General features: G+C 49.1%; 1 protein-coding gene across 1 annotated transcript in view; it reads right to left on the bottom strand.

Moving 5' to 3' along the window:
- Nucleotides 1–12,291, bottom strand: part of PANK3 (pantothenate kinase 3) — a 146,353-nt gene that overhangs the window by 106,880 nt on the left and 27,182 nt on the right. The window lies entirely within an intron of this gene.

Raw genomic sequence — 12,291 nt, 5'->3', positions numbered from 1 at the left:
CTGAAGACTGTTTTCCGACTCCCCAAGGAAGGAATATAACTTCAGGAAACAAGAACAGCACCTGAAATCAGAATCACTGCAATACAGACAATCATACAGGGAGGGCTCATGGCTTCATCTGCTATGACTAAAGGAAAGAAAATTACCAAGGTAAGAACCTAATTTTCCCTTCCTTGTCATCAAGCAGATGAAGCCATTACGTATGGGATGTAACAAAGCAATCCCTAAATAGGGTGGGAACAAGCCACACCACGCGCTAGCACCTGTGCTCCAAAACTCGCATCCCTCCTGGCAGCCACATCCAGCCTGTAATGTCGGGCGAAAGAGAGCTTAGAAGCCCATGTTGCAGCACTGCAAATCTCATGAAGAGATAGTGCTCCAGTTTCCGCCCAGGAAGAGGAAATCGCTTTTGTGGAATGTGCCTTAAAGGCTTCAGGCGGAGCCCGGCCAGACAGCAGACATGCTGAAAAGATACCTTCTTTCAGCCAACGGGCAATAGTGGCTTTAGACGCTGAAGACCCTCTGCGAGGACCTGCAAACAGCACAAAAAGATGATCAGAGGTCCTGAAAGCATTTGAAATTCGCAGATACTGCAACAGGGTCCTGCGCACATCCAAAAGGTGCAACTGCCCAAATGAATCTGAAAACTCCTTCTCAACAAAGGAGGGAAGAAAAACAGGCTGGTTTAGGTGAAACGCTGAAACCACCTTCGGCATGAAGGAAGGCACGGTCCGAACCGTGACCCCTGACTCTGAGAATTGCAGAAAAGGGTCTCTACAGGACAGCGCCTGGAGCTCTGACACCCGTCTCACTGAGGTAATGGCCACTAAAAAGATGGCCTTCAGTGTCAAATCTTTCTCTGAAGCACGCCGAAGCGGTTCAAAGGGAGCCCCCTGAAGGGCCTTCAATACTAACCCCAGGTTCCAAGCTGGATGAGGTGCCCGCACGGGAGGACGGAGCCGAAGCACCCCTCTAAGAAACCGTGCCACATCTGGATGAGCAGCTAAGAACACGCCTTCAACCTTGCCACGCAGGGAGGCCAATGCTGCCACTTGCACCCGCAGGGAATTATAGGCCAAGCCTTTGTGTACACCATCCTGCAAAAAGTCCACAATCGGCGAGACAGGAGCCCGCAACGTTGAAAGCGCTCTTGAAACACACCAGACTTCAAACTGGCGCCAAATCCTGGCATAAGCCACGGAAGTGGAGCGCTTACGGGCCTGCAGAAGAGTGGAAATTACCTTATTTGAGTAGCCTTTATCTCTCAATTGCGCCCTCTCAATCGCCATGCCATAAGACCAAAGCGGCAGGCGTCCTCCATGGCCACCAGCCCCTGTGACAACAGGTGTGGAACCAGAGGTAATGGAAAGGGAGCCTCCAACAGCATCTGTCGAAGGTCCGCATACCAAGGCCTCATGGGCCAATCCGGGGCGATGAGCACCACTTCTCCTGGATGCAGTCGAATCCGCAGGAGCACTCGCCCTATCAAGGGCCACGGAGGGAAGACATACAGCAAGCCCAGGGGCCAAGGTTGAGCCAATTCCTAGTATTAAGACTGTCACTTCTACTGATTCCTTGCCCAAGTCGCTGTGAAAATCCAGCCCTGTTAGATCTTCCAGATCTCCGTCCAGATTCTTCAGCATCCAACCAGGCAGAGCGAGGATCCCTCCGTCTGCTGAAGAAGCACGGGACTTTGGCATTGGAACTGGTCGCCAAAAGATCCATCACTGGCTTGCCCCATTTGGCACATATCTGCAGGAATACATCGTCTGCTAATTCCCACTCCGCTGGATCAATCTGATGCCTGCTTAGATAGTCGGCTTGCACGTTGCTCTGACCTGCAATGTGAGCTGCTGACAGGAACTGTAGATGCAGCTCGGCCCAGTGGCAAATTTGTTCGGCCTGCGCGGCTAGAGCTCTGCACTGAGTTCCGCCTTGTCGGTTTATGTAGGCCACTGCTGTCGTGTTGTCCGACATCACTCGAACAGCCAATCCTTCCAGGGTTACTTGAAAGGCCAGAAGAGCCAGAAACACCGCTTTCAACTCCAGGCGGTCGATAGACCACTCCGACTCGTCGCGCGTCCACAGACCCTGGGCATGCTTCCCCTGGCAATGTGCGCCCTAGCCCTTCAGGCTGGCATCTGTCACCACCAGGCACCAATTGGGGAGCGCCAGCGGCATTCCCCGCCGCAACATGCTGTCCGAGAGCCACCACTCCATACTGAGGTGGGCCGCAGGGAGCCAAGAAAGTCTGCACTGATAATCCTGAGATACTGGAGACCATCGTAGAAGTAGAGAATACTGTAGAGGTCTCAGGTGCGCTCTCGCCCATGGCACCACTTCCAAGGTGGCCGTCAGCGATCCCAACAGCTGAACAATGTCCCAAGCTCGCGGGCGGGGCATCCTCAGGAGCAGACGGACCTGATTCTGAAGCTTGCACCGCCTTTGCTCGGGAAGAAACACATAGCCCAAGGCTGTGTCGAACCTGGCCCCCAAATATTGTAGAGATTGCGAGGGGGTCAGGTAACTTTTGGCCATATTGATGACCCAGCCCAGAGATTGAAGGACTGAAACCACTCTGGCTGTAGCTAGATGACTCTCTTTTTCTGAGTCTCCTCTGATGAGCCAGTCGTCTAGGTACGGGTGAACCCGGATACCCTCTCGCCTGAGAAAAGCAGCTACTACCACCATTACCTTGGAGAAGGTTCGGGGAGCTATGGCGAGGCCAAAAGACAAGGCCCGAAACTGGAAATGTTTTCCCAACACCGCAAACCGCAGAAACTTCTGGTGCGGGGGCCAAATTGGTATGTGCAAGTAAGCTTCTTTCAGGTCCAGAGACGTGAGAAACTCTCCTGGCTGTACCGCCGCAATGACGGAGCGCAGGGTTTCCATGTGAAAATGCCGCACTCTTAAGGACTTGTTCAGCTCTTTTAAGTCCAGGATCGGGCGAAAAGACCCGCCTTTTCGTGGCACCACAAAGTAAATGGAGTAGCGGCCTAGATCTTGTTCGGCGGGAGGCACCGGGGTCACAGCCCCTATCTGGCACAGACTGTGCAAAGTCTCCTCTACTGCCGCCCGTTTGGCGGCAGAACCGCATCAGGACTTCACGTCTCTCAATGGGGCATCGAATTCTATTCGGTATCCGTCTCTGATCAGGTCCAAGACCCACTGATCTGCGGAGATTTTGGCCCACTCCTCGAGAAAGAGGGAAAGTCTTCCTCCGATGACAGGAAACGAGGAGGGGGCCGGTGCACCATCATTGAGAGGGTCGCCCCTGCACTCCAGGCATAGAACTGGCAGCTGTGGAACGTTTGTCCAAGCGAAAGGAGTTTCTCTGCTGAAAGCGGGCACGAGAAGTGAACCCAGCAGCACGCCCCGGGCGGTACCTTCTAGCTTCACGGAAGCGAGGTCTGTAAGAGGAGCGGACCGCCTGACCCTTAGAGGAAGGCTTCAGCTTATCTTCGGGCAAGCGCCGAGGTTTGGAATCCCCCAGGCCTTTAACAATGTTTTCCAGCTACTCACCAAACAGGAGAAGGTCTTGAAAGGGCAACTTCACCAACCTTTGCTTAGAGGCCATGTCCGCCGCCCAATGTCGTAGCCAAAGAGTGCAGCGAGCTGCCACTGCTACAGCCATTTGTTTAGCCGAAGCTCTGACCATATCATAAAGGGCGTCAGCCAAAAAGGACAAGGCCAACTCCATCCGCGGAGCCACTTCAGATAAGGTCTCCGCTCCATCACCGGGCTGTTCCACTGCCTGCTGTAACCAAGCCAGGCAGGCTCTAGCATCATAACTACTGCATGCAGACGCCCGAACAGTGAGACCTGCCAAATCAAAGGACCGCTTCAGAGCTGAATCAAGCCTTCGGTCTTGAATATCCTTCAGAGCAACACCTCCTTCAACAGGGAGGGTAGTTCTCTTTGTCACAGCCGTGACCAAGGCATCCACTTTAGGCATTGCAAAGCAAGCCAAATGTTCCTCACTCAGAGGGTATAATTGCCCCATAGCCCTGGCAACCTTCAAAGGTCCCTCGGGGTCAGCCCATTGAGCCGAAATAAGCTCTTGGATGGAGTCATGCAAAGGAAAGTCTCGAGCAGGCTTTCTGGTACTAGCCATCCTTGGATTAACAGAGGAGGCTGTGCCACTCCCTGGATCTTCAATCGAGAGGGCTTGTAAGGCATCTGAAATAAGCGCTGGCAGCTCCTCGCGGTGGAAAATCCTCACCGCAGACGGATCATCAAGATCCTGTGGCAATTCTGCACCTGACTCTGGCTCCTCAGCCGAAGAAGTTCTGCCAGACCCCTCAGAATCCTCATAGCCCGACCACGGGGGAGAAAAGGGGGTGCGCCACACTCAGAAGGGGAATTAGCCCTTCTGCGTTTATCAGGAGGGTAAGAAACAGGCAAAGCCAACTCCAAAAGGCCAGGATCCACCAGGGGGGGGGGGGGGGGGGGGGGTAGGCAGAGGTTCCGAAGATCCCTGTGGAAGAGCTCTTTTAAGCATGTATGCCTTATGCAGCATTAAAACAAAATCAGGGGAGAAAACCGCTCCCTGACTGCCCAGATCCTGCCCAGGGCTATCAGCTCTATTATTAGCCTCACTCAGAGGACCCCCCCCCCCCGGATTCAGGGCTATCCGTCGCAACGGAGGCCGCGCCATGTGGAAAATCCAAAATGGCGTCCGCTGCCAGCTCAGAGCGCGAGAGATCGCCACTCGCCATGCTCGGGCCAGTTCTACCGTCTGTACAGCACAATTTACAGAGCCCCGCAGCTGATTTGCGCTTGCCACATTTAGAACAGCGCTTTACATTCTCCGCAGCCATCGCCGAAAACGGCGGAAAATTCAAAATGGCGGTTCGCGCCAAAAACGTCCCGATCGCGGGCCCACCCCGGAGGAGTCAGAAAACACTCTTACCTCACTAGACCGAGTATCACAGCTCCGGTCCTGCAGAAGAATCTCAAGAAAAACCTCTTTTCCTCTTTTTTTTTTTTTTTAACACTGTGAGGAAAGCAGAGGCAACAGAGGTAAATAAAATCACTCCGGAGGTTCAGATAAGTGGGAAAGGCAGGGAAAGACGAACCAATGTGCCTGCATCCACTGAGTGGGAAAGGACAGGGAAAAGCAAGCTAATATGTCCACATCCACGGGGGCATGGGTAAGGCAGGGAAAGGGCTGACCTATGTGCCTTCAAAGTGAAGCTGCTATAGCCTCTAACACCCCAGCTAACAACTGGCAAGCCAGGAGCCACCCCCAGGCAGATTTTTGATGGAGCTCGAAGAAGCTGCAGCCACCCTGCTTGGGGAGAGAGAATACTGAAGAGGCAGTGGAGCTAGCTGACCATGAGGCACTGTGAAAAGTTGAGTGCTCTCTATCTCCCCCTGCTGGTTGATGGACACAACCCATACGTAATGGCTTCATCTGCTTGATGACAAGGAAACATAGCCTGTTAAGTGCGATATTCAGCACTTAGCTGGCTATGGCAAACTGCATAAAAGACAGGACTGACTTTTATGTGGTCCTATTTATGCGGTTACCTTGGCCAGTAAAGTGCTCAATATAGGCCCTTAACCGTCCAAGTGCTGACTCCAACCCTGGAATGTCCCCAAAATAGCCAGTTTTGCATTGGAAGCCAACTAGACATTTTTAGCAACACTAACTGGTTAACTGCCACTGAATATGACCAGTTAGCCCCAAACAAGCTTTTTTAACCAACCAGGAACCTTTTCCGGCCAGTTAAATCACTTTGAATATCGACTCTGTAAAATTCATTATCTAACTTCCCAACAGTGCATTAGGTATGCTAAGGGAAAAAGGACTCCTTAACAACAGAGGCAAACTCAGCGTCAAGTATGTTATGACACAAATTTACTGGTGAAAACAAAAGCTACTACTACTACTACAAATCATTTTATAGCGCTACCAGTCGTACACAGCGTTGCATCTGTTTTAAAGACCAGACAAAAAAAACACAATCCATCTCTGAGAGGTCTTAGGACTTACCATTCCCTATACTTCTTCAAGCAAAAGAGGCAAAAAAAGATAACTGAAATGCAGAGTTGGGGAGATGGGGGAAATAGTAAAATTGGTTCCTTTTTAGGTGGTCAGTGCTTTTAAAGTGAAAACAAATCTGTGTATATATACATGCTTTTAAAAAATTATAAAATGACTGAGAATTAAAAAAAAAAAAAAGCTGTGTCACAAGTGCATGTAGTTTAAAAATCAACAGTTTCCCTATACAAGGCTCACAAGTATGGCTACTGATAAGATTACATACACTCATTCAGGGGTTACACCTTATAATCAGTGTTGCCAGGTGGGCGGTTTTCCGCGACCCGCCGCAGGAAATTTTTGCCCGCGGCGGGTTGCGTTTTTTTGGGCTTGTTTTGTGTCTTTTGGGCGGTTTTTTGAGCATTTTTTCCAGCCGCGGGGGGCGGGGTTAGTGACATTTTGGGCGGGGCCCATGACAGGGGAGGCGGGGCCGATGACAGGGGAGCCGGGGGTGATGACGCGGGGGTGGGGGTGTCAGGGGCGGGGTTTGAGTTTGGGCGGGTTTTGGGCTGGATTTGGGCTCGTTTGGGTGGGAAAAAATTTTTCCACCTGGCAACCCTGCTTATAATTTTGTAACAAAACGCTTGCACAGTGCACCTGGCAACCTATAAGGTTCACTTGCTCTGTTTAACTCACAGTGAGGTAGTGCCTGGGAATTTTCAGATGGCTCAAAATATTGTTTACAGAAAATGAAAGATAATTCAAACAATGGAGAAAACCATGTTGACACTGAACTGTTAATTCAGCAAATCATGTAGATCTGAACGAATTTGATTTGGAAAAACCTATCAATTTTATTTTTACTATAACAAATTCTATGGAGAGGTCTTTCCAAGTGCCCATTCTAGTTTACCAGGCAACAGATAAGAAGAGTAATCAACAACCTCCCTAGGCTAGGGGACAGAATCATGAATAAGACTGATTTTACAATTACAATAGGATATGATACCAGTATCCGTACAGGTAGGTAGGTAATTAATTACACACACATATATAGTAATGTAAAAGCGTTTTTGCCCCCTCCCGATTTTCTCTATTATTACATATATGTCTACAAGGAACAGTTTGAAATATTTAAACAAAATATAATATTAGACACATGGACCGACTCTATCCTGTTTATATCTCTTTGAAAGTGTGGTCTCCAAAATAGTACACAGTATTCTAAATGAGGTCTTACTAGAGGGAGACACTATCACCTCCTCTTTCCTCCTGGTCATTCCTTTCCTTCTACACCCAAAGCATCCTTCCTGCTTTCATCATCACCTTTTCTACCCATTTGGCCAACTTAAGAATATCACATACAATCACCCCCAAGTCCTGCTCTTCTTTCATGCACAAATATATTGGCATGTTACTACATGACAAACTATGATCTTTCCCTGGATCCCAGTATGGTTGGACAGTTAGGAAAAGTTTCACGGTTTTGGAATGATTTACCAGAAGATATACGATCAGACTCATTTTACCTGCTGTTTCAAAAAAGATTTTTTTTAAAACCTGGCTTTATGAGAAACTTTTGAACAGGTCACGGATATAAATATTTTTATAGAACTGTATTTTGTACACCATTTGGATCTCAACTTTTGGGCAGTTTAATATAATACGTATTTTTATAAACAAGTGCTGAGACTACAGAACATTGTACATTAAGATCTTATGACCTTACAAGGTCATTAAAATTTTATCTTCTCATACCATTTTCAATGAATCCAACTTAATGATTGTCCTGTTTCCAGAAAATTTGGCTTTTTCACCCAATTTTCATTTTTTTTTTTTTTTTTTTTTTTCAGTTCATTGCGCAAATTTGTGCTAATAAAAATTCTAAAGCGGGTTAAACATTTTTTAAATGTGTGGAAAGCAACAGTACATGCATTAATTTGTACGTTAATGTGCATTAAATTGATTGGTTCTACACAAACCTTTTAGGCACCTTCGTGAGTCATGTGGACCAACAAATGAACATCCTTAATTTCAAGCCACAAATTTAAATCTTCGGCTCAGCATATTCAGCACATCAAGGGGCCCTTTTACTAAAAAGTTGCCAAGTGGCAACCTGAAACTATTGCCGGCCCAACACAGGTGCTGGTAGTAGTTCCACCCCCAGCACGCCACTTCCATCACTAGCGGAAATACTGAAAAAATATTTCTGCAAAGACATGAGAAACTCTCCTGGCTGTACCGCTGCAATGACAAAGCGCAGGGTTTCCATGTGAAAGTGTCGTACTCTTAGGGCCTCGTTGACTCTTCGCAATTCGAGGATCGATCTGCAAGACCCGCCTTTTCGAGGCATGACAAAATAAATGGAATAGCGGCCGCAGCCGCGTTCGGCGGGAGGCACCAGGATCACCGCTCCGAGGTGCAGCAAGACTTGCAAGGTCTCCTCTACCGCCGCCCGTTTTACGGCAGTGCCACATCGGGACTCTACAAACACGTCTCTCACCGGGGCACCGAATTCCAATCGGTAACCTTCTCTGATCAGGTCTAGAACCCACTGAGCCGAGGTAATCTTAGTCCACTCCTCTAGAAAGAGGAAAAGCCGTCCTCCTACTGCAGGAATCGAGGAGTGGACCGGCCCCCATCATTGTGGAGGACACCCCTGAACTCCAGGCCAAGACCCGGCCACTGCGGAGCGTTTGTCCGAACGAAAGGAGTTCCTCTGCTGAAAACGGGCACGTTGAGAAAACCCACAGTGCGCCCCGGGCGATACCTACGAGTTTCATGGAAGTGAGGTCTAGAGGAGGAGGGAAACACAGAACCCTTGGAAGAAGGCCTCGGCCTATCCTCAGGTAACCGCTGGAGCTTAAAGTCCCCTAGGTCTTTAACAATCTTCTCCAAATCCTCTCCAAATAACAGGAGGCCCCAAAAGGGTAACCTCACCAGCCTTTGCTTAGAGGCCATGTCAGCCTGCCTAATGCCGTAGCCAAAGAAGGCGGCAGGCAGAAACCGCCACAGACACCTGTTTAGCCGAAGCTCTGACCAAATCATAAAGGGCGTCAGCCAAAAGTGACAGGGCCGACTCCATCCGCGGGGCAACCTCAGAGAGGGACCCCGCACCATCCACAGGCTGTTCCCACCACCTGTTGCAACCAGGAAAGACTTGCCTGGGCTGCATAGGAACTGCAAATAGACGCCCTTAAGGCAAGGCCCACAATTTCAAAGGACCGCTTCAGCGCGGATTCCAGCCGCCGGTCCTGCATGTCTTTCAAAGCGACCCCTCCCTCTACTGGGAGAGTGGTCTTTTTAGTCACCACCGTGACCAACGCATCCACTTTAGGCATCCCCAAAGGGGCCAAGAGCTCCTCACCCAGAGGGTAAAGCAGACTCATAGCCCTGGCCACTTTCAAAAGCCCATCGGGGTCAGACCATTGAGCTGAAATAAGCTCTTGGATGGAGTCATGCACAGGAAAGGCCCGAGTAGGCTTCTTAGTACTCGCCATCCTAAGATTAACAGAGGAGGCATTGCCCTCAGCAGGGTCATCAATCGAGAGGGCCTGCAAGGCGTCAGTAATGAGAGCTGGCAGCTCATCACGGTGGAAAATTCGAACCGCATTGGGATCATCCGAATCCAGTGGCAAACAGACACCCTCATCTGGATCATCCGTCCATGAGGGCCTGCCAGATCCCTCAGACTCCCCACAGCCTGACCACAGGGGGGGGGGGGGAGGAGGTGCGCCACTTTCAGACGGGGAATTTACCAGTCTATGTTTAGCGTCCTTCCAACGCTCGGGGGAAGAAATAACCTCTGTAGCCAGCCCCGGGCCATCTACACCCAGAGGGGATCCAGAATGCAATGCAGTGTCAGACACCTGCGGCAGAGCTCTTTTCAGCATGAACGCCTTATGCATAAAAAGCACAAACTCAGGGGAGAAAAACTCACCCTGACCCTCCACCTCCGAATTAGGAGAAACGGATGTTGGAGCTCCCTCTGGCAGCCTCTAAACGAGGCTTCCCCCTTCACTCAGACTCCTCCGCAACCGTGAGGGTCGAGACAAGCGGCGCTTCCAAAATGGCACCCGCTGCCAGCTCCATCGAGCTGGAAGAATCATCGCTCTGCATGCTCGAACTAGCGCGAGCGTCTAAGGAGCACGTTTTGCACAGCCCCGCTGCTGATCTGTGCTTACCACAACGGGAGCAGCGCTTTACTCCCTCAGCAGCCATCGCCCAACTGGACGGAAATATACCAATAAAATGGCGGCTTTGCGCCAAAACTTACCCTGTTCGGAACAGCATCCACGGGACCTCCCCGAAGGAGCTGGGCACCACTCTCACCTCAGAAGACCGAGTCAGCGAGCTCCGGTCAAGCTGCACAGAACCAGAATCTCTGGAAAAAGCCTCAGAAATAGCAACACTGTACAAGCGCACTCTTTTTTTTTTTTTTACGCTGCGAGGAAAGTTGGAGGCAGGCAGCAACAGAGGGGCTCCGGGAGGAGGGGGGAATGGGTAAGGCAGGGAAAGGGCGAACCTATATGCCTTTAAAGTGGGCACCACCAGTCACAACACCCCTGCTCAACTGGCAAAGCACAAGAGCCACTCCAGGCAGAAATCCAGGAGCTGATCAAGCTACATCCACACCTGCTGGGAGATAGAGAAATACTGAAGGCAGTTGGGGCTAGCCGTCCAAGGGTCACTGTGGTTTTTCAGTGTTCGCTATCTCCACCTGCTGGTAGGCAGATACAAACCATCAGTTAATGGATTCATCTGCTGCTGATGACAAGGAATCAACATTTTAAAACAAAATACCCAAGAGTATGTTTAGTCTTTACAGTGGATACAAGCTCTTGTATAAACAGTGAAAACTGCACTCTTGGAGCATAGCACTAAGATCTGATTTTCAGACATGATCCAGCAGTTCCCGAACATCTAGGGAGGCCCTCTCTCAGGAAAAATGAATGAAATTTGATAAAAGGGCTGTAACTACAGCAAAATGCTCTCCTGGGTAATATGGTCCTTAGCCATCAACTAGAACTTGAAACATTTCTAAGGAGCACTGTAGCTTAAAGTGACGGCAGGGGGGATAACATGCATGTGACACAGTTATAACCCTAAACAGAACGGCACGGGGTAACTCGAATAAAACAGCAGTTATAACCCTAGAACTACTTGCTGGGTATACTGGTTATTTTGGTCTTTACCAAACATTACTTCCTTTACTGGTTAGATCAACATTTAAACTAAGGGTAGAGGAAAGCACACATTGGTCTCCATCACTAGTAAAAAAAAATTAACATAACCAAGCCCAAAATAAATTAGTCAATAAAACAGAGGACACAGCTGCTAGAATGATTAATGGAAAATAAAAATACAACAACAGAAAGTAAAGAAAGACTGAGCATAGTCATAAAGAAAATGCTGAAACCCTCAACAAAACCTGATAGGCATAGTAGCAGAAGTGGGGTTGGACACACCTGCAATCACCGAGACTCAGGGCATTAGAAACCAGGATTAGGATGTGACCATTCCAGGCCATATCTTCAGAAGAAAAAGTAAAGAACAGGGTGGGAGTACCACCTCTTTATATTAGGAACACAGAAGAAGTAGAAGAGCAGGGAGAAGTTCAACTACTGTAGCTTGCCTTCGAGAAACCTGAAAAACGCACATAGGACTGAAGAATTATGCAGATCTTTAGCATAGGGAAAACAGGCAGATTCAACCATAGGAGGCACCTTCAGCTTGGCAAACAAAGAAGCCCTATTTGTTTACTCCCACACTGACTACTACAATGCTCTTTATCTAGGTCTCTCAACTAACATAAGAGTAGCCATACTGGGTCAGATCAATGGTCCATCTAGCCCAATATCCTGTTTTCCAAACAGTGGCCAAGCCAGGTCACTGGTACCTGGCAGAAACCCAAATCATGGCAACACTCCATACTGCAAATCCCAGGGCAAGCAGCTAAATTAATATCCAAGCTCCAACTCATCCAAAATACATCTGCCTGTCTGATGTTCAGACTTAAAAAATACGATGAGTCTTGCCTTATTTAAAACTGCTACACAGGTCCCCATTCAGAAAAGAATCCAGTTTAAAGCTGCCTGTGTACTATTCGTATACAGACTAACCTCAGAAATGCAGATCAATATCTTCAAAGATTTCTTATATGGACACGGATGCAACATCTATATATATAAAAGGCACTTTGAAGCCTCAAGCCGGAAACTTTTGGCGCCCAAGATATCCGGTTTGGCCTGCAGGCTCCAGTCACTGTAGCTCCGCCCTCGCGTCAAAACGCGATGATGTTGAGG

The sequence above is a fragment of the Microcaecilia unicolor genome, chromosome 8, assembly GCF_901765095.1.
Source record: "Microcaecilia unicolor chromosome 8, aMicUni1.1, whole genome shotgun sequence".
NCBI classification, from domain to species: domain Eukaryota; kingdom Metazoa; phylum Chordata; class Amphibia; order Gymnophiona; family Siphonopidae; genus Microcaecilia; species Microcaecilia unicolor.
Note: the sequence above shows the minus strand (reverse complement) of the source record. Positions and strands in the feature narration are given on the sequence as shown.